Consider the following 23,334-nt stretch of genomic DNA (forward strand, 5'->3'; position numbering starts at 1 on the left):
AAGGAGACTGCCTATCCACAGTCTCCTCTAAACTAGGTAATAAATCCTAGATTCCCCATGTTTTCATGTCTTGCAAACTTCTTCCTATTATTATCTGTATGAATCAGGAATTTTGCTCACAAGAAGGGAAACCAAATCTTGTGGTCATAGCAAAATTATGATTTTCTGGACTGATATAAGAAGTTCAGAGAATCAAATAGAACCCTGAAGCAGGAATCAAAGCTGCTGCAGGGTCAGTCTGTCCTAGAATTACAGCCCAAAGTTCACAACTGGGCTGGGTACAACTGCCCCCACTTGATCATTGACAGCGTCATTAATCCTAATCACCCGTTACTCATTGTCTCATATGGTCCAAATTAAAAGTACTGGGGAAGGGGTGCCTGGGTGGCTTAGTCAGTTTAAGTGTCCAACTCTTGATTTCCACTCAGGTGATGATCTTGGTGTTGTGAGATCGAGCCCTGTGTTGGGCTCCGCACTAGGCATGAAACCGGCTTAGGATTCTTTCTCTCCCTCTCCTTCTGCCCCTTCTCCCACTCTTTCCTTGTCTTGAAAAAAAAAAAAAGTAGTGGGTTAGAGTCCAATTGGCTGAACCTGGATCTTGTGCTTATGTTTCGACTACTGGTGTTTAAAGAGAAGTGTTTCCTCCCTTTGGATTCCCTAGTGGGAGGTTGGGCATTGTATTTCTTCAGTATTGTACCCATGGGGGATTCTTCTGAAAGACAAAGGGAAAATTCATGTTGGAAATCTAAAAGAAAACACATAGCTTCTATAGTTGTCTTTATCTTAGAAGTCATGATAAACTTAGTTGTAAGGAAGCGAATCTCAGAGGAGATCATTTTCGATGGGAAAAGAGAAATGTAAAGTAGCCCCATGTAATAAATGAAAGGAGGCAGCTTCATAAGATGTTTTGTGCAGGCATATCTGGTAACCTTCTTTAGCAGGGATCCTACTACATAAACAGTAATTTTAATTGTCAAAGTCTAGTAAGAAAACAAAATAAGGGATTTAATATTTAAATAGTGCAGTGACCATGCATGTGAAAGCCAAGTGGCATGATGATTCCCTGTGTGAACAAAGTTTGGAATATCAGTGTAATATTCATATTGTCTGTTGTGATTTTACTTCAGGAAAATGATGTCATCTGCCATGTTTAATCCATTAATTAATTTAAATTATCAACTAATACAATTTTAATTTTAATACAACTTTCAATTAATACTAAATGTTGTTAATACAATTTTTTTTTCTGTTTGTAAGTTTCTTTTGGTGTCATAGCTATATGAGAGCCATAAGAATATAGATTTTATATCTGCTTTTATGTTTGTGCATATCTAAGTCTAAGGGGCAATACATTACCCATTTTAGAGAACACTACTCTTTCCTAACTTTGATTAATATACACACACTTATCTTTATTCCAAATGCCATTAACTGACCTACTGGAATACTTTCTTGATATCCTCTTATCCTTATTACCATGAAAATTAAAAAAACACTATTGTTTTGTATTGCTACTTTTGAGAAACTCCCATGTGAAAGGCAGTTCAGTTAAATGGTTAAGAATTCAAGTTTTGGATTCAGACAACTTTATGATCTATGAAAAGAACCTGGGCCTTTGGTTTCATCATTTAGAATCTGGGGCTAGTAAATAATATATCACTATGTTCCATAGCAACCCGACAAAGAAAACCTGGTACATAATAGGTATTCGATCAACCGTAGATGTTACTGTGAACTTTGGGATTATATACTGAGAAAGCTTCGGTATTGTTGGAGGAGGTATTTTCTGGGATGCTTGTAGTTATTTAATATTTATTTGGAGAATATAGTGTTTAAATTCTCAGAAATTAGAATAACCATTCAAAGAAAGCAGCTGATCATTCAGGGAAGATTATTAAAGGAAAGGACATGAAAGTGATAAGCTTTCGTGTTCAGTCAAAATCACTTTAGAGTCACCTAATGATCTATAGCCAGGGAAACCTGGTTCATGAATATTCTCTGCACCACCTCGTTTCTCTTCCACTCCTGTCTCATCTTATTTTCTCTCCCTCTCTCCCTCTTCTAAACACCACAAGCGCTGTTATCAGACCAAAGTGGGTCTGCTCCACGGTGAGTTACAGAAAGAGACTACACCAAAGGGAGTTGCCTCACAAGGTCATCTTTATTTGTACAAATAAGGAGATCCCTGGGAATAATTTCCAAAGGTGTGCCTCCCCAAGCAAGAGAAAGTGGTCTCCTTTTATTAGGGCTTGGGATGAATATTCTGAGAGGGATTTGAACATTATAATGAGGCTGAGGCACTTTCTGATTCCTCTGTGCATGTATCTTCCTCATATGTTTTTTGTTCTGTTCCAGCAGCTTGCTAGTTTCTAAAAGGCGAGAATGAAAGGCAGAAGCTTCTAGGGATTTTCTGAGTTCAGGAGGTCAGCTCTGAGGTCAGAGGGTCAGTCCTGAGTTCAGGAAATCAGGTGGGTAACAGCCCCCCTCTCTACATACTTCTGTTTCTTGTTTACTTCTCAAATTTCATATCACTATTTTTAATAATGAATGTAAATCTGTTAAGATTCAGGGCGCCTGGGTGACTCAGTTCGTTAAGGGTCTGCCTTTGGCTCAGGTCATGATCCTGGGGTCCTGAGATTGAGCCCCTTGTGAAGTGAGTAGTCTGCTTCTCCCTGTCACCCTCTCCCTGCTCATGCTCCCTCTCTCCCTTTCAAATAAATAAATAAAATCTTAAATAAAATAAAATAAAATAAAATAAAATAAAATAAAATAAAATAAAAAAGAATTTGGCCAGACCAAAGTTGTCTTTGCCATTTGCCCTTACTGCCCACACACATACCTGACACACTTTGCTTTGGCTGCTGCATGTGCAAAAAGAGACTCAAAAGCCTTTAAGCACATGGATTCACAGCTCAATCCTCTACTAGGGAACACCAAGTCCACACCCTTTGAACTCTGTTGGGAGCACTCTGGGTCAGCCCTCAAAATCCTATCAAACATAAGCTCATGACTTGGGCTGCACGTGAGAATAAGCTGAGAAGAAAGAAAGAAAGAAAGAAAGAAAGAAAGAAAGAAAGAAAGAAAGAAAGAAAGAAAGAAAGAAAGAAGAGAAAGAAAGAGAGAAAGAGAGAAAAAGAAAGAAAGAAAGAGGCGCCTGGGTGGCACAGCGGTTAGGCGTCTGCCTTCGGCTCAGGGTGTGACGCGGACGTTATTGGATCGAGCCCCACATCAGGCTCCTTCGCTATGAGCCTGCTTCTTCCTCTCCCACTCCCCCTGCTTGTGTTCCCTCTCTCGCTGGCTGTCTCTCTCTCTGTTGAATAAATAAATAAAATCTTAAAAAAGAAAGAAAGAAAAAGAAAGAAAGACAAGGAGGGAGGGAGGAAGGAAGGGAGGGAGGAAGAAAAAGGAAAACTAACACCTGGCTTTTAATCTACCGAGATTCTGATTTAATTTGTTGGGAGGGGGACTGGGCTTCTACCTTTTTAAGTTCCACCAGGTGTTTTTAAAGTTCAGCTTTGGAAACCTCTCCCCAGTTGGTATCTGTTGCCCAATACGGATGTAATTAAGCCATGGCCGAACGCAGCTATCTCACTGCACATGCGTGGTCCGTGACAGACCGTTATTCCTTCCTTTGCCGTAGACGTTCAGTCCACAGAACGCTCGCTGCCAGGAAACAGCAAGCACAACTAACTAAACAACAACTAACAGAGCAATGGTGATAGAGCTAAAGCAATACCTCACTGAGGGCTGAGAGAAAGGAAAATAGAGTTACTGGACAGTTATGTGATGCAGTAGGGCGGTAAGGTCCGAAGGGGGCCTTTGATGGTTAGAGTTTCTTCGGTTCTATGATCCTGTGATGCTAAGTGGCCGAGGCCTGAAGGAACAGCAGTGGGGTTAGGGGAAGGACTCAAACCACAGAGAGAGAGAGTTTTGGGATGAGAGCATGGGTTCTTATTTCTCTCTTGTGTTTCACTGGGGGCCTTTGGCAAATATCAGAATCAATTTCTCCTGTAATTCTCTTTCCCTTTCCTGGCAGACAAACCCTAGGCGAAAACATCTAAAGGGATTTTCCGCATTCTCCTTAACTTACTAACACTCCTTCTAAGACTATGGCCTGCTAACAGATCTCAATGGCTTCAACTCTTCCAAAATAATATTTGCCACAAGGAAGGTGCTGCACGCACATCCACTTACTTCTCTCTGGTCACCGTGGAGAAAAGTGAGAAAGGCAAGCTAGTAGGCTTCTGTGTCTGGCACATACCTCAAGAGGTTCAGCCCCCTTTTTACCTAAATATCTCCTTCTCTGACATAGCATTTGGAGATTTGCTTAAAGTCCAATTCATATTTGCAACTTTTTTTTTTCCAGCTTCTTACTGACCATCTCCATCTGGAAGCCCCAAGTAGAAACCTTGCCCATTAGGTCCCATTGCATTTTCTCTACTTTCCCAGGACCTAAAGCCAGAGAGCTATGTGGTGTCTACATTTTTTTTAACCATTGACATCTAATGCATCACCGGTATACCTCCTAAATGTCCTAGGATCAGTACACGTCTCACTTCTCTCTACCTCCGTGTGGAGGCCTTTCTATATGCCACCACTGTCTCTCTGAATCACTGTGACATCTTCCTTCTGATCTCCTTGCCCTTAGCTTGCCTCTCTGCATCGTTCATGGAGACATTTTTCAGGCTGTGGTCAGAATATTTAAAAATGCAAATCTGATAATACCACTAGTCTAGTACTAACCTTTCACTATTTCCCCATTTAACATTAAACTTCTTTACCAAGGAACTTGAAACCCTTCTTAATTTGTCCCCTGATGTTCCTCTGCAGCTTCATTTCTAGTTAGCATCCCTTCTCACGTTCTGCACCTCCGCCCGATTGAACCGATTTTACTTCTCCAACCAGTCAGTCCCACTTCCGGGCCTTTGGACGCACACTCTTGTCTCTATTTCAAACATCCTCTTCCTTTGCTTTTAATGTCTATCATCTTTCCATCTTAGTTGGCACTTCCTCCTAGAAGGCACCAGTCCTAGCATTTGTCATCAGGTAACTGCCTCTTTGTCAGCATTTCCCATGTGACTGGAAATTGCTGGAAAGTGTGGTTCATATATTGCTTGTCCAGGATGATATCCTCTGTATACAGTAGCATGTAACACACACTACCGCTTGTATTTGTCACATGAGTAATACTTTTGATGGGGCTGCTGGCAGGCTTACTTGGAAGAGCGTGCTCCTCTTGATCCTGGGGGTGTGAATTTGACCCCACAGTGCGCATAGAGTTTACTTAACAAAAAGCAAAACAAAACAAACACAAACACAAACAAACAAACAAACAAATCTCTGGAGAAATTAGAGTAGTAATAAGTCCCAGTTCCTTCTTTCTCTGGATGAAATGTATTTACCTCAATCATGAAACTTGTAAGGAAAGGAAACCTTAAACGGGTATACTGTATTTAAATCCTTTTGCAAAGACTTTCCCCCTTGTCTTTCTTCAGCTCATGCACTGATACTCAAGTCTGAAATACTTACGGTTATTTTCCACTATTACGTCTTTTGATCCAAGAGATCCACAATACAAAATAAAAACAGTCTCTATTACCATATTTACTAGCATGAAGTCAATCCTATCATTTAAATAATTATATGTGTTCAATTAACTTTATCAGAAACTGAAATTTAAGAAATGAAAAACTATTTTTACAAGCTGACACATGTAATTATCATTTTAGATAAACCTATTTTGAAATATGTGATATTCATTTTTTAGAGGGGGAAGGGCAGAGGGAAAGAGAGAATTCTGAAGCAGGCTCCATGCCCAGTGCCAAACCCACAGTGGGGCTTGATCTCATGACCCTAAGCTGAAATCAAGAGTCAGATGCATAACCAACTGAACCACCCAGGCGCCCCTGAATCTGTGATATTCTTGAATTTATTTACCAGTATGACCAAGACTCAGTGTGTTTACTGGCAACACAATCAAGGGATTATATTAACACATTGAAATAATAACATTGCCAATTTGGTGTTCCTCATTACACATTTCCATCAGCATTTCCTTGGTATCAAGTACACACCAGACACTAGAAATAGAACAATCTCTGTGGGACAGTAGGAATGCAAAGTAACATTGCTTTGGAACAAATACAGCAGCGTGTGGTCTGCTTTTTAATGAGGTAGATCTAGAGTGGGGTAACATGACACTGGGCCACCTTGCTGGGTACCAGTAAACATCAGGCAAATACCACTCCTACAGGCAGCTACACCAGCATGGGACTTTGGAGGCCACTTTGGTGGGGAGATGGTGTGAATATAAAGCAGAACCACCCGCAGCAGCAATGATGAGGCAGCTGACAAGCTTCAGAGACTTCTCCATAGAAGGCTGGAGCCAACGGAGGAGGAGAAAGGTAGGTGTCATACAGCAGCTGACATGGCTTTCGTATGGGGATGTATGGGACACAGCTTGAGACTTTAAGTAATAACCAGGGCAATGTCCTACTCATATTTCCAGTGAACGCGAGAATCAGACCAAACATATTTGTACCAGAGTCGCTACCTCACAGTTATTTCTAGGTTATAATTCTCTGGAAAAGGCAAGTTAGTAATTATTTTGTATTTCTAGGAAATTTTCTCACCTGAAGTTAAATGCTTCTGATATTATATGCTTGCAGATACGATCTCACTTATTCTTGCCATAGTCTGAAGTGGTTGGAATTGGCCAGAAATACTTGTTTTTACTTTGCAGATGGAGAGATTGATGCAAAGTCTTTATGTGCAGTCATATGATACCCTCACCGGTCATCAGTGTGGAATAAAGCCAGACTTCTCCAACTTCTATCCATACTATCCCTTGACTATGACCATGCAATCTGGGGGCGGGGTGGTAGATAGTCAGATCAATCAAGATCCAAAATCTTGATTTTTGTGGTTATTTAAATTCCTGGTAGCTAGTAGAAACGTACAGGACCATGAGTTAGCAAGAAAGTTCAATTTCCACTGGTGGCCGTGCTGCTCTGTTGTGTGACCTTTGTCCCACAGCTACCCTGGGTTCCATTTCTTTCTTTGTGGATAAGGTGTTTGGGCCAAATCAGAAATGGTTGACCTGATGTCCGTGGCCCCCTGCCCTTCACACCCCCACAGTCACATCACCCATGAATAGGTTTCAGGCAGTTGGCAAATCTAAACTGCTATGCAACATGTGGAAAACCTGTCGTTTTCTAAACAGAAATGCAGAGGTCATGTCAGATATTCAGAAAGGCTGTGGTCAAAAATCACTGACAACAAATTCACAACATAAGAATATATAATTTCAAAGGCCCTAATTGACTTTACCTATGACTCCATGTACTGTAGGGTTAAATGTGATATGTTTTAAGGAAAGCCCTTTCCCAGTGCAATTTCTAAGTACTAATGGTTATAGAATTTCAAAACAAATAGCCCAAAGCCAATTTCAGAGGAATGCGAATAAGTATGAGAGGGCAGTCCATGACATTATTACATCTGCATGTGTCTGGAATTCTAGTACTTTTCAGTCTCTTCATTTGTTCTTATTTCAGGTTATGTGTCTACATTTCCTTTGTGAGAACGCCTGAGGAATTGTTGAATCATCTGTTTTGCAGACATGTGGGTGCTCTAAGTTCTCACAATATGCTAATGTTTTAAATAAAAAAAAAAATGTTCCTAAGAAGACAAATTTGGTTGAGATCCCAATATGTAAAGTTCGTGTTTTTGGTGGCAAACTCAGTAATGTGCATCATGTTGAAATCATGAAATTATTCCAGAAGTCGTATATGGCTTTGGGGGGAAAATATTTTGGCAGCAAATAAGGGAGTTTCCTCAAAATTTCTGAATGCTTGTATTATTCTCAGTGGGAGATTGCTAACAGGGCACTTGGAACTTGTCCTGTCTTTGGAAAGCTAGGGAGTTCTTACCATTGTGCACATGGGAAAATACAGCGTTTTGTTATTCGGAGAATACGGCGAAATAAATGGTAGTCCATCTGGTGGTCAGGGACAGCTTGAATGATTCCTAAGTTAATTTTTTCCTTTTCAGCCCTAGAATGTCTTACACGCACATTCCAGTGCAAATGCCTTCAAACCTCTCTTTCTAGGCAACAACAACAATACCCATGATCCTACCAATGCCGAAACTGAAGCCATCGCTCTAAGTCATGATATTCTAGGCTGTCAATGGCAACTCTGTCTCCTTTATTGCTATTCTTATTTTCGGCCCGTCACTATGTTCAACTCATTCTTGGAGCACATGTTTTCTGGATTTCTCTTTTTCTTTTCATTCCCACAATCTAGTCTTAATTCCATTTCATCTCTACTATGGTTATCTCTCTAAATGCCCTAACATTTCTTTCCATAATCTTTTCTCCTGGGACTTAGCTTAAACTGTGCAGTAAGAATTCTCTTTCTCATCCATTCTTGATCTAAATATACATATTATCATCATAATATATCATATTTTGTGGGTATATTTACTTATTTATTTCAGGATCCTTTGGTACTTATAAGTAAATACAAACAATCTATAAGCAAATCTTCTATTTATTTCTTCTCATCTTATACCTAATCCTCTTTGGCACAGTAAATTTGTCCATCAGATCTATTCTACAAGGTGTTTGATATTAAAAAGAGAGAGGTGATAGAAAAGAGCCTTTGACATTGAAGAGAATCACAACTTTGTAGATTAAGCAAATGTGTAGATAATTACACTTTTCTTCTTAGCACTTGCCAAAATGAAAATTGATTTATTGTTTAATTTTATCTCCCTCACCAGGGAATAGACCATGGCTGCAAGTTCAATGTTACTCTCAACACCCAATTCAATTCTTGGCACATAATAGGAGCAGAATGCATATTTATTGAATTAAGTACTGAATTATAGCTAAGACAATAATATCCTAATAGTGACACATCCAAGCTTTAGTGGAGGTAACCAGGATCTATTTACTTCTGCATAGAAAGGTCAGAGATTTCACAAAAAAAGACCATGTCTGAGCAGAGACTTTCAAGAATCAGTAGGAGTTGGGAAAAATAGGGTTAAGTTGGATACTGCTGTAGCAAAGGATGAATATAGGAAGTATTAGGAGATAGAGCTGGAAAGAACTTTTTTCCATAAGCCAGCATTTCCAAAAGTGTCTTCTGAGGACACCTGTCCTGCCTGTTGTTCAGAGAAAATCATTTTCCATGGTCAGTAGTGTGCTGGTAAATGTTTAACAACTGATTTCCTGAATAAAAATTTTTTTGAAGATTTTTATTTATTTACCTGGCGGAGAGAGAGAGAGACAGCCAGGGAGAGAGGGAACACAAGCAGGGGGAGTGGGAGAGGAAGAAGCAGGCTCCCAGTGGAGGAGCCCGATGCAGGGCTCGATCCCAGGACTCCGGGATCACACCCTGAGTCAAAGCAGACGCTTAATGACTGAGCCATCCAGGTGCCCCTCTGAAAAAATTTTTAAAAAGTCCTGATTTATAACACTTGTTGGGAAGAGATGAGGAGCAGTGCACCATTTTATAGTATTTCTACTGGAATACCATACAGATACAACAGATTGAAATAACCTCAAGAACATAGATGGGAGTAGCATGTAGTAAAAAATAATTTTGCCCTCTACCTTCTAAGTAATAAGACAGAAATAATAGAATTTACTATTTTCTATTACTTTCCTTCATTCTTTATTCTTTTATTTATAAGAGAGAGAGAGAGAGTATGTGTACAGGTAGGGGGAGGGGCAGAGAGAGAGGGAGAAGCAGATCCCCCATTGAGCAGGGAGCCAAACATGGGGCTCTATCCCAGGACCCTGGGATCATGAGCTGGGCCAAAGGCAGACATTTAACTGACTGAGTCACCCAGGCACCCCTTCTTTATTCCTTATAAATGTAACATATCCCCCAGGAAATGCCTACTCCAAATCATATTCTACGTTTTCAGATTTCTCCTTGAGCCATACATTTTTCCAAGGAGTTTTTTGTTTATTTTCAGATAATTGTCAACTGGCTGTAGGGTAGAAAACCTTATTTTCTAATTCGGCCTTCCCTAATTCTTACCCTTCTAATTTCTAATATTATTTGTTTTTTTTTTCCCTATCACACTATTTCTACCGGAGAACTGTAGTTGTAAACACAATGTAATTTAACATAGATTTGTGTTCATGCTTTTCTCACCTCTGCCATAGATCACAATTTCATGGAGTAGACTCTGTGTCTTCCATATTTTTACAGTTCTAGTAATCCCTGTACAGAATTCCATAAAGAGTGTTGCCCATGAAAATACTGTATTTCTAGCCTAAGAAACTGATAATTACAGAGAAGAGGTACTAAAGGTACACACACCTTTAGAATGCTCAGGTGTCATTTCCAGCTTACGAGCTTGTTAACCAGAGCTAGAAGCCAATATAATGGAAGATTTTGACAATTCCTTGGAAATAATTCTGAGTCTATATAAAGGTTAACTAGAGCAGAGGGCTAGCTGTTACTTAATTTATCATCTGAACCTAGGACTCTCGGGAAGTGTGCCAAAAGAACAAATAAAAGAAACTTTACCCTCCTATTTACTCTTTAATCTCCTCCTCCCCTCCCGTACCTTTTCTCCTCCTCCTTCTCTTTTTTTCTCTTCCTCCTCTCTTCCTCTCCTTCCCACCTCTACACCCCTTATCCCCTTCTTTCTCTTCACCAATTTCAATGTTGTGCTAAATAATTTTGTAATTCTAATACTCTAGGAATTACAGAAATAGAACTATCAATTTTAGAAATGCAAAATGGAAAGGATTACAAAATAAAACTGAATTATCATATTGTTTGCTGTGGCCACCGAATTTCTTACCCCTGGATTTCTTGATCTATTTCTTAGAAATTTGAGAAACGTGGCTGGTAGCTCTACATCTCCTATTCCTACCTAAGCTCTTAGAAGAGCAAGCAATCTGTAATGCGACTGTGCTTAATAATAGAGAAATAATCCAGCCTGTTCATGCTCATATGCTTTCATGTTGAATTATGTCCATTATATATAGAATACCTTTAAGAAATTTTCCTCCCAATATTGTAGTGTAAAATAGAATATTTATTTTCCTATTGACTAAATTTATGTATTAGCTCTAGAAGAAATTGGAGAAACCGTGTTGTTTAACTGCATCCACAATATCATAAAGAAGAAAGCCTTAAATGCACATACGTGGCTTGCGGAAGCTAAGAGGTAGAAAGCAGTTACATTCTCTCCTGAGATATATGATATTTTTTGGTGACGTAATTTAGTGCTTTTAAGGAATATTCATTCTGTGTTCTCCATGAGATTCCTATGATTTCCTCGCTGGACTTTTCGAGCCCTATTTCTTCACTTCACCCTCTTTCCTTTTTAAAAAAAAAAAAAAATTCCCCCAAAGCAGAAGAAAACCATCCCTGGCCCTGCATGGCTTACTGCAAGATCAGAGGTTAAGGTGACCTCACAGATGGGTGGGGAAGAACCAAAAGCTGGCATGTTCCACAGAGAGAAAAAACTCCTGAGGAAATCACTTTAGAGTGGTCTGTCTTCCTGGTCCTGCCCTTCCTTTTCTGTCATCTTTTCCTTCATGCCTAGTGGTCTTAAGGCCATTTGGCAGACCTCTCTCATGAGGGAGGGTTAAGGAATGTCTCAGTAATCCTGGAGAATTTGCCATTTTAGAAGGTGGCACCTTGACATCCCATTCCACCAGTGTCACGCAAGAGCGAAAGACTGGTCAAAAAGAAGCACTTAAACTGTCATTGCTTTTTCAAATTTTCATTGAACACTTAATGGTTAAGAAAGAATACTAATGAGTAAAAAAAAAAAAAAAAGAATACTAATGAGTCCCGTTCAAATGCTTTTTTTTTTTCCTTTTTCTTAAGGCAGTCTGTTAATACAGGAAGCCCAGAGAACAACTGTAGACAGATGCTAGATTCTGACAACAGAAGACATGAACATGGCAGCAAAGCTGGGCAAGAAGGCCTCAGGTGATAGAATGAGCACATCCAGAAGACACCCCACATTAAGGGAATTCTATTTGCCCTCATTGAGCGATTGGCCTTGATTTTGCCCTCCAGATGGCAAAATGTATCAAATCACTATTTTTACACATTGGAAATAGGTAGCACAGGACAGTGATCTTTGAGAAAGAGAGTGACTAAGGTGAGCCTTGAAATTGTTTTTACCTTTTTGCCTTTCTGGATTAGATTCAGTGGAAAAGGAATCCAAGCCGAGGCAGTAGTTTCACAGAAAGAGACAGACAGAATTCACATAGGGCGAGGGCTTCCATTCATGTGGCAGAGCACTATGAAGAAGCAGAAAAAGCGTTACCACGTCCTGTGTACCAGTCCCCTTGAGTCTGTTGCTGAATCCTAAGCTGTGCATAAAGAGGGTGAAACTCCGTGAAGCCAGGCAAAGAACGATCAAGGAGCTGATACATTTCTACAACTCACAAGGCTTTCAAGTTCCAAATAGCTCAAGTAGAAAGACTTCATAGAGAAGATCAATAGAGAGAAGGCACAAATTGCTAATATCAAAATAAAAGTTATCACTTTTAATCTTATTAACATTATATTTATTTGTTTATTTATTTACTTATTTATTTGAGAGAGAGAGAGAGTGCACAAGCGCACTGGGATAGGAGCAGAGGGAGAGGGAGAGAAAGAATCTTAAGCAGGCTATAGACCCAGTGTGGAGCCTAATGTGGGGCTCGATCTCACAACTCTGAGAGCGTGACATGAGTCAAAATCAAGAGTCAGACCCTCGGGGCGCCTGGGTGGCACAGCGGTTAAGCGTCTGCCTTCGGCTCAGGGCATGATCCTGGCGTTCTGGGATCGAGCCCCACATCAGGCTCCTCCACTATGAGCCTGCTTCTTCCTCTCCCACTTCCCCTGCTTGTGTTCCCTCTCTCGCTGGCTGTCTCTATCTCTGCCAAATAAATAAATAAATCTTAAAAAAAAAAAGAGTCAGACCCTCAACCAACTGAGCCACCCAGACACCCTTAAATCTTAAGAACAATGTGACGCCAGTACATTTGGTCACTTTAATTAAATGGACACATTCCTTGAATGACACAAACTACCGTCAACCAAGAAAGGAGGTAAAGTGGAAAAAGAACAAAGGCCTTTATTTGTGGTCTCAGAAATTATAATTCAGGAAGCACAAACCCTAGCAGAAACCAGAAAAGTGTTCTTCTTGAGGGGTGAAAGCAAGGGATTTTTATGAGCAAGAGGAAGGGGGGGCAATTATATGACCTGGATAAAAAACAAAAATAATTGTCAATTGGTACTAAGAGGCTGAACTGCTTTCAGTCACGCATCCATTGACTATTCTATTGGTGTTCACAAATGAAATTATTCCTGGTAGGCATGAGTTAACTATTCTGTCTTCAGGAAGTCCATAACCAACAGTCTTATGATGGGAATGCCTGCTGTCCTGTTGACTTTTTACAGACAGTTGCTTATAAAACAGTTGTTGCTTCCAGCCCAGCCAAGGATCTTTTTTCCCAGTTCAAGTTCATTAGCCATTTGCTTTAGAAGGGAAAGTAGAGCTTCTCAAAATAGAGTCTCTCAGGTTATAAAGTTTTATACAATTCCGCATGACTAAAACTGACACAAGATGAAGTAGAAAATCTGAATAGCTGTGAAGCTACCCCATCTTGAGACGGGACTTTAGGCTCTCTATTCTTTCCCGTGCAGGATGTTTTGACTAAGGTAGCAGGGTGACTCTCCTTAACAAAGCTCAATGTAAAGACCACAGTAATTTATTTAGAAATGTATAAAACATACTGTCTAGACATGAAGACACCAAGGTAGAGAATATGAAGAGATACTAATGCAAACAAAATCCCCTTAAAGTCCTTCAGTGAAGAGTCAAAACAATAAAGTAAAAAGCTTAATGGGGGAGATTGAGGTATAACATTCAGACAGACTAAAAGTAGGACAGTGTAGTAGCTTGGAATCAAGCCATTGGGAGGAATTCACTTGAAACTCAGAGATGTTTCATCAAATAAAAGTGGAGAAGAGTCAGGTGAAAATGAGATTCTCAGGACAGGTAAAAGGGTTAGTTTTGAGAGATAGGAGCAGGGTATTTCTTTGTGACAACAGTGAAGTCGATAGGAGGAAATAAAGTAAATTCTTCAGATAAGAAAAGAAGGACGTCAATAAAATTTACTGTTAATGGCTTAAATCTTTTCAGTGAAATAGTCTCTGGGTTTGAGTATAGGGAGTAGGATTCCACTTGAAGAATGTGGAAATTATTTAAACTAGCTTCTAGGGTAAATAGAAGAAAAGGTTGCTAATTAGTTCAAACCTAGTTGGATTTACTTAGCATGCCCTTTGAATGAGTACAATCAGTAAGAGAGGGTATGAGATTAATGGAAACCAGAGCATTAACCCAGGATAAGGCATTTCCCTTGCCTGTATCACAAAACGTTAGGGGAACAAAGGATTCTAAGTTGATCTATGGACATCACTGAAATGATTTACCATAAAGTCTAGGCTGGGCCAATAAAAATGGCACTGAAATACAAAAGCACATAGAAACTTAGAGAGGAAGTTTTCTGAGATGTGATACCTTCTCTCTGTGAGATAAGATGTTCTGGTTTATCTTCTTGTGCTGTCATTTAATGTATGTCCCAACCATGTAATCTTGTTGCTTTTAACTAAAAATTAACATTCTTTACTTTAGAATATTCTGTTGCCACACAAAAACATTTAATCATGCTTAATACCTTCAAGAAAGGTAGCCAATTAAAACAAATAGGATCCCTCGCTCTCAGAGAGATACTCCTTATTGTAAATGTAAATTGTAAAGGTACTTTATCTTAAAGGCTGAGCCTAAGTTTTTCTTTAATGTTCTCTGTGGACAGTTTGTGTAGAGAAGACCAGTATTTCGCCTTCAATGCGTATAGGACTTACTGTGATAGATATTAGAGAAACATGTAATATGATAAAAAGGCCCACCAGTTGTTCAATTACTATTCAGCTTTCTCTTTATCAAGATTAATTATGCAGCTATAGCCACATAGGTTTTTAATACTCCCCTAACAATCTATTAAATTGAATCATATGAAACTGCCATTTTTATAGGTCATAAATGGTTATTTATTCACAGTTGCATCTGCTTCAACCTAGTATTTCAAATTTTATTTCTCTAACTTTGGAAATAATAGAAATCGATATAGAGTCTGGATATTAGTGAGTGAAGAATTACAGTTTGCCTAGGTCATAATCTATTTTCAATATTAAACTTTTAATAATAGTACAATACTAGCATTACTGACTTTATTTTAATTTTATTTATTTATTTATTTATTTTTTAATTTATTTGACTGAGAGATAGAGTCAGAGAGCACAAGTGGCGGGGTGGGTGGGCAGGGAATGGCAGAGGGAAAAGGAGAAGCAGACTCCTTGTTGAGCAGGGAGCCTGACATGGGACTCAATCCCAGGACCCTGGGATCATGACCTGAGCTGAAGGCAGACGCTGCACCGAGCCACCCAGGAGCCCCTACCTAGCATTACTGACTTTAAAAGGAGTAGCACAACTACCTTCCTAAGATGATAAATACATGGTGTTTGTAGACTATAAAAAACATCCTCAGATTATTTGTGGTCGTGCTCAGTCATAGTCTTTTTCCTGTCTTTTATCTCTATTCTGTTTTGCCCCTCCTAGGTCTCATACGCATATTCATAGTCCACTTTATTTCTTCTCTACCAACTTCAATTTAATACTTGGAGCCCTGAATCAGCTTGCATACTTAATTAAAATGTGTCAGTATTTCATCACACATATAGAAGAAAATATTTATAGCCTCAAAGGGAAGCCCCTGTCTCTCATTGCTCCTTCTGAACTTGACGCGACAAGGACTCTCTGCGGCCCAGTTCTGTGAATTGACAAGATGCTTAAATGAACAGTTGACTCCTCTGGAATAGGAGGACCTCGGGCAGCACGGTTCTTGAAGTCAACAGTCCAGCATGACATGGCTGGGTTCTCTTCTCAGGGTATCACAAGGCTGAAATCAAGGTGTAGGCTGGGCTGAGTCGTCATTTGGAGGTTCTGGGGGAAAATCTGCCTTCTACGTTCATTCTTGTTGTTGGCAGAATTCAATTCCTTGTGGTTATAGGACTGAGGTCCCTGACTCCTTGCCCGTTGTCTGTCAAGGACTTCTCTGTGCCTTTAGAAGCTGCTTGCATTCCTTGTCATACGACCCCTCTATCTTCAAGTCAGAAATGGAACATGGGAATCCTTCTCATGCTTCTAATCTCTGACTTATTCTGTTCACAAACTTTTGTGTGTGAGTGTGTTTTGTATATACAAAATTTATCGGTGAAAGCTAAGGCCCTATAATACATTCCAAAATCCAGAGTAGGTCATTAGAGATTATGTGTGGCTCTGATTGCCCTGTTACTGTGCAATTTTTGCAGCTGAAATGCAGCTATTCCAATGTAATGATGCCAAAGAATATAGGAAAAACTCATCTAAATTGATATCTTCTAAAAATAAATGGTGATATATGTTCTGTAGTTTGTGCATCAGCTTTTATTTTATTTTTTAAGTTTTTATCTATTTATTTGATAGAGAGACAGAGAAAGAGAGAGCACAAGCAGAAAGAGCATGAGAGGGAGAAGCAGGCACCCCTGAGCATGGAGCCCAACGCAGGGCTCAATCCTAGGACCCTGGGATCATGACCTGAGCCAAAGGCAGGCGCTTAATTGACTGAGCCACCCAGGAGCCCCTGTGCATCAACTGTTAGATCAACTTTTCAAATCTTCTGAAAAATAATGATTATTTTCTTCCTTTTTGTCACATAGCATGTTTCTCTAATATCTTTTGCAATAAGTCCTAGATGCGTTACAGAAGAAATATTCTTCTTTTCTATACAAACAATCTTTTCTGTTTTGACTCTGTACTTATAACTCATGCTTTCAGGCATCATTTATGCTGACGAAGTCAAAGATCATTTGGGTTTCTTTTTGCTTATTTCCTATCTAATGTTGGCTTATGAACATGCAGTTATATTTCCCTATTTCTGTTGTTAATTTTTTTACCTGTTTTTTTCAGACCAGATTTTTTCATTTTGAATAAAAGTGCCAGGTTGAGCTCAGCTAAATTTTAGTGATAACCTTCTGTGTGTTTAGTAACTTATATTACTCCTTTCTACAATGAAGTTGTCAGTTGAAAACACCAATTATAAAATTAACAGTGTTCTCCAGTTTAACAACACTTTATATTACTTGCTTTTGCATAGATTGATAAAACAGAAAAGATATTAATTTTCCTCCTTTTTTTGTAGACAAGGGATGAGTTTCTAATGTTTAATTAGAATGTCCCGTCATTAGATACCTTTAAGAACTTGATGTGTACAACTGATATTTGTCACTTTGACTTGCCATGTATATAACTCAATCATCTGGATATTGTGCAAACAGATCCAAAACTTGGCAAGAAAGCACTACTTTCCATAACCAATATGTTAGCCAAGTCCCTGAATTAGTATTGTTTAGAAATATCTGTTCCTGAGACAACTCTGACTAAAATGAAACGTTTTCTGGTGAACAATTTTCCAAGCTTTAAGGCATCTGTGCACCCTGTTCGGTTCATCACAAACAGTGACTCCAAGGATTTGGTGTTAGGGAAATGATTGTAAAACATCTAAATCATGCACTAAAACTTTGTCTTTTTCAAAGCAGCCATAGAAATGGCAATATCTCTGAGAGTGAACACTGAGTTTATCCCACCTGCCAAATATATAAATGCTTACCTCCTTGAAAATGGAAGGATGTGCAGGTTAAATAAATTTAAAAATGTTCTTTGTCTTATAAGATCACTCACACAGCCCTGGGGAGGGTCTTCTCTTCCAGGCGAAAGATGTTCTTGGGTTTTCTCTCACTATTTCCCTTGCTAAGTGACAAATCTCTCTCTGGTGTTTCCTCGATTTTTGTCCTTCTGTGCCTCTACCTGGATGTTTATATCATGTCTCAGTCTCAGGAATGTGGGATGTATGTGTGTGTTGCGGGGTGGGGGTGGTAGAAATTCCAGCAACAATCTTGTTTTGCAAATTGTATGCAATTATCAAGTGTATTCAGCTAAATATCTCTGAAATGTATGACAAGTTACAGTTTCCTAAGAAACAAATTGATTTTAATCCACTAATGTTCTTAGGGAGTAATTACGTCTCTATTGCTCAAGTTTTGTATTATCATTCCCTGGAAAATCAGGCTTCCATCTTCTAATTGAAAAACAAGAAATACCTTGTTCCACTTAATTAAATCAGGTAACAACGGGAGAAGTACAGTGAGGAATGGGGGACCAGAAGCTGAGCAGATAGAGAGCTAAAATGACCTCTCCAGTTTTCTGACTCAGGTTTCTATGGTCTATTTTTATTACTTTGTCTGAAATGCAAATTCTCAGAATGCCAGACACACCCATATTCCAATGAAAGTACAAGAACAAAATTCAAAGCCAACCACAGTTGAGTTTTTCATTGTCTGCCACTTTGATCGGTCTTATTCCTTCCGCCTCCTTTCCACCCCAACCAACCCTAATAATCAACAGTTGTTTCTGTTTAATAGGAAAAATGCATGTACCAAGCAGGTTATTCACCCAAAGAACTTTCTGGTGTAAAGAGATACTCAATTGACCATAAATAAGCCCCCCCTCTTGCTGAGGGCTCTGAACACTACCAGATATTACTGATGTGCTGTTGCTTGCTTGGTACAGCTGACCTTTACTGGGGAAAGTAATACAGAGAAGGATTTTCATATCCAGCCCCTATTGCTGTTGGGCCTGTTTTCTCTTCTCACACAAGATTAAGGGGTAGGCTTACTTGAGAGTCTATGTTCTGGCAAGCCTTGTTGCTGAACTTGGCAGGAGCATTAAAATATCTTTATTAGAAACCATGAATCAAGTTCCATCACAGAATTCGTAACCTTCCAGATCTGGCTGCCTTCTTTTGTCAAACCTCACCAAAAGGTGTGGCTTAAAATGAAGTTTATTTTAGGGTGCAAAGATCCAATGATAATGGTAAATTTTCTTCTATAGCATATACAGGAAGTCTTCATTGAAAGTAAAACACATCAACCTGTGATTTAAAAATGTGCCACAGATTTTCCAAATATAATCCAGAGAATTTTGCCAATAAAGAGCTTGGCTATAAAGAAACGATGATGGGTTTTGAAAAGCACCAGTATTTTCTTTGAGCCTGATGAAAATCCATTGGCTTTGGTTCTTTAAAGATGCATATTGAAATTGTTTATAATAGGAAATTCTGTTAGTACATTCTTAAAGCAAAGGTATGAAATTGCTTTCTTAAAATTGCTTCCAAGTTCTAGAAGTCCAGTTTGAAGAAGTCTAAACTCTCAGAAATCTATGAGGCTTAACCTGCCAGTCAGGCATGGGCCCAGTTATCAAGAAAAGCTATACACAATGAGAAGAGTTTTAAAATATTGGTGAGAGAAAGGTTAGCATGTGTATAGGCTCTCATAAATTTGAGTCTTATTTTTCCAACATGAACTGCAGCCTGGAGGTCCCTCACCAGTAACAAGAGGCATACAATAGACAAATCTGCAGAATGGCCGCAGGGAATCCCAAGCTCATAGTCAACCTTAGAAGTGGTGATGGGGGAAGGGCAGAAAAGAAGCCAGTCTCTATACAAGGTGGGAAAAGTTAGAACATCAGTCTACAGAGATTAATGAAGGTAAGATGGAATCTTTGAGAGCTGTTTTGGTGTGCCTGAAACTAATAATACACTATAGGTTAACTAACTTGAATTTAAATAAAAAAAAATAGAATTGCTTTGTTGTGTACTATCGTTCTGTATGAGTGACAGTGGATAGGCTAGAATAAAAAATTTTTTTTAAGATTTATTTATTTATTTATTTGAGAGAGAGAGGGAGAGAGACAGTGTGAGTGGAAAGGGCAGAGGGAGAGAGAGAGAGAATTTCAAGCAGATTCCACGCTGAGCGTGGAGCCCGACGCAGGGCTCAATCCCACAACCCTGAGATCATGACTTGAGCTGAAGCCCAGAGTCAGACGTCTAACCGACTGAGCCACCCAGGTGCCCCTCGAATAAAAATTCTGAGTCAACTGTGTGAACAATAGAATTGTTCAGATAAATAGGGCTTAACGGCAGTTTTAGGACTATTAAGTAGCCAAATCATTGTCTATGTATGCTATCAGGGTGGATGTGAACGCTTTCTTGACCTAGTGCTTTGGATAAAGTAAAACTAATCTGTTTTATTGTTTTTGAAAATGTTGGTGAGTTGGAGGCATTAGCTTTGCATCAAAAAATCCTATGTTTTTAATATCGATGATTCCGTAGAGAATCTGTGTTAGAACAGAGAAGGAAAGGCACTTGCTATCCCAGCTCCCTATTACTAATTCTTTGATACTTTGATAATTGAGCTGGATTTAGTGGACTAGACGATTAATGTATATTATGTCCCTTTAAGTCTCAAATTACCCAAGAATGCATTTCTTTTTTCAGCTGTGTAATAGCAGCTGACTGAAGCTGGTTCGATCCTATTGTCTTCCAGTGTCTGTCCTACGGCTCTGAATTGTTCAGAAGCACTATACCAGGGTGGGACTCTGTTATTTTGAGAGGTTGAATTAGGAAATGGAACACCTTAGCTCTATACGAGTGCACTTTACCTGCCCCCTGGCACATCTCACAGCCACTGTATGTTGTAAATACTCCTTGTTTATGAAGCCTTACAATACAAACTTGACTGAATGGCTGAGGAAAGAACACACCGCTGTTTTCCCCTTCAGTTGCCATCTGTGAAAAACATTTTGTCTTGGAAGCTTATGCTTCGCTTCCTATATGGAGGCTCTGTCAAAAATTAAATGGAGTTTGAGCAAATTTTCAAAGATCTGGGAGGTGTTTGATGAAACTCTGGGTGGGTTTTTGTTGTTGTTGTTGTTGTTGTTTTGAGGTAATTGCTATGCCCTTCCTCCCTGGTACAGCCTGCCCTTCACAGAAATCCCCATAAATTAAACTTCTTTCCATGAGGTGGAGAGATGAGGAGAGAACGCCTTTGTTTTAGTTTCCTCCATAGAATAATGCATATTTGCTTTAAATCATGAGAAGCTGACAGGTTTAGAATCTGCTTCCAGATGTCCAGATGGTTTAATAAAGAAAAGAATAATAATACATGACATATTTTCTTTTTCTGATCCAGAAAGAAACAGCCTTATGTCAAGTTAACTTGGAAGTTGGAAGTTGAAGGAAACTGTTATGTAAATAAAGAAGACTGATAAAACAGAAGAAAACAGGGCAAGTAAAGACACCCTGCCCAGGAAAAAACCAAGAAGGCATATAAGAAAAATTACTTCTTTAAACAAAGACTGAAATGTTTATCTGATTTATCACAGTCTGAATTATACGTACCTCTAGCTCCCGAGGTAATCTCAAGTCCAATATATTTGCAAACAACCGTGTCCTAGAGTCTTTGCTGTACAATACAATAAAACTGTATTTCAGGGTAAAGCTAAAATAAAAAAGAAAGTATGAATAAGCAAGTTAAGGCTCTGATGGCTTACCGAAGGCAGACATTCATCAACATCCAGACATGTGACTATTTGGAATAAACTTGATTTATATGTATAAACATAAAACTCCACAACCCCTAAAAATTAAAACTTTTCTTTCCTATATGAAATTTAGTATTTCTAAAGCCTCTTGACTCTATCTTTTCACAGAAGTATGGATATGTAGTTCATAGACTTGCTTTTTGGTTTTACAGTATTTACTTTAAACAAGGTACATTGAAAGAGTTCTTGGTTAAAGATTTTGCAATTCCACCTTAGCTGTATCAATAACTTGAAAATAACAAACCAGTATTTTGTGAGAAAAAAAATGGAATGGAAAAATATTAAAGATACAGATTGTGGAAGGAGGACTAAAAAGTTTAGTATCATACACTGTACTGTATGTAAAGCCATATTTAAAACTGAAATACTGAAAGGAAATCCATTTAACCCTTGGGAATTTGTCTCTTTCCTTCTATGATCATTCTCTGCATGCAGTAATTTAAGCACATTAATTATATATTATTACTGAACATTCTTAATACCTGACAATTTAATGCATGAAGCTGTATTCCACATTTTCATTGGATGTATGTACATTTATATTACATATACATATCATATATACATATATGATACATAGATCCATACATATGAATATATACATACATATTCACATAATTTTTAAACATTAGGGAATATTCTGAAAATTCCATCGAAAAATTCATAAATGAGTCTTGCAAAGTTTATATATATTTAGATTAAGGAATGACCAGTCTATTCAAATATTTTCAGCTTTAAGAAAATGTACTAAGATGATCAAAGTAATTCTGCTAAATTTTCCTAATCATTTCTAGGGATGGATGGGATGGAGGTGGGACTAAAGGCCTGTATAGGCCAGCCTGGGGAACTGAGAGCTGCTCACAGCTGGTTGATGTTTCTGAGTTCAACATCAGACCTGTTGGGATAATTGCTAATAGAGTACAGATAAAAATAAAATGCCACAAACTGAAAAATAAGAATAGAGAATTTATGAAACACACGCATTGTTCTATGTGCAATGTAAATATAGTTATGCATAATATATTGTGTATGTAATAGATAGCGTATGTAATATATTATACACACGTAGAAGTTCTCTTTAAAACTCACTGCAATCCTATGAGATAGTTGCTATTTTATTGTCCCAATTTATCAATTTATTGCCCCAATTAAGAAGAACATTACTTATTGTACATGGAAATCCATCAATTCATTGCTATCCAGATCTGTCTTCCTGACTGAGATTTTGATAAGGTTCTCTCACATGCCAGGCTCAAAGGCCATGTAGGCAAATGCCTGGACCTAAATTTAAACTCAAAGGCAGCAGCTCAGACAGTTTCTTCCTTAGGTAATAACTGTGCTTGAAAAAGCAAGGAGCTGATTTTAAAAATCAAAACTAGTTCTATCACAAAGCAACAAAGCTCACACCCAGAGGTAAAGTAACCTTTATTGGTATGACCTTCTGCTGGTATTCCGAGGCCTTTGGGCTCTGTTATTTAGGTGGGTACCTCACGAGCTGGCCAATATATAACCTAGTGGAATGAACTTTAGACATATACGTGGGATGTTTAGGTTCTCGTCTTGGCTCTACCAATGAGTCAAGTGGTTTTAAGTTTGTCAAGGGAACATTGGTTAATGTATTAACAATAAAAACAAAAGCAATATGCTCAAATGCTTTAGAAGAAAGACACTTTAAATTCAAGATATTATTAGTTTTACTACAATAAGGAAATAAAACCCATTGCTATAGTCCTGAGATATTTCTTCTAGAGCTTAATTTTTCTA

At 38.6% G+C, this 23,334-nt stretch overlaps 1 long non-coding RNA gene across 5 annotated transcripts in view; it reads left to right on the forward strand.

The window, feature by feature from the left end:
* Positions 1–22,087, forward strand: part of LOC123793576 (uncharacterized) — a 49,787-nt gene extending 27,700 nt beyond the window's left edge. For 2 of the 5 annotated variants that reach the window (XR_015726535.1, XR_006780024.2), the window contains exons 2-4: positions 6,254–6,404; positions 19,498–19,675; positions 21,159–22,087. This is a non-coding gene — a long non-coding RNA (uncharacterized LOC123793576). Of the gene's footprint in view, positions 1–1,269; positions 2,469–6,253; positions 6,405–19,497; positions 19,676–21,158 lie in introns of those variants that run through there. The other 3 variants (XR_015726534.1, XR_015726536.1, XR_006780025.2) reach the window with 2 other exon arrangements.
* The last annotated feature ends 1,247 nt before the right edge of the window (positions 22,088–23,334 follow it).

Source organism: Ursus americanus, chromosome 13 (assembly GCF_024610735.1).
Source record: "Ursus americanus isolate L20-20 chromosome 13, mUrsAme1.1.p, whole genome shotgun sequence".
NCBI classification, from domain to species: domain Eukaryota; kingdom Metazoa; phylum Chordata; class Mammalia; order Carnivora; family Ursidae; genus Ursus; species Ursus americanus.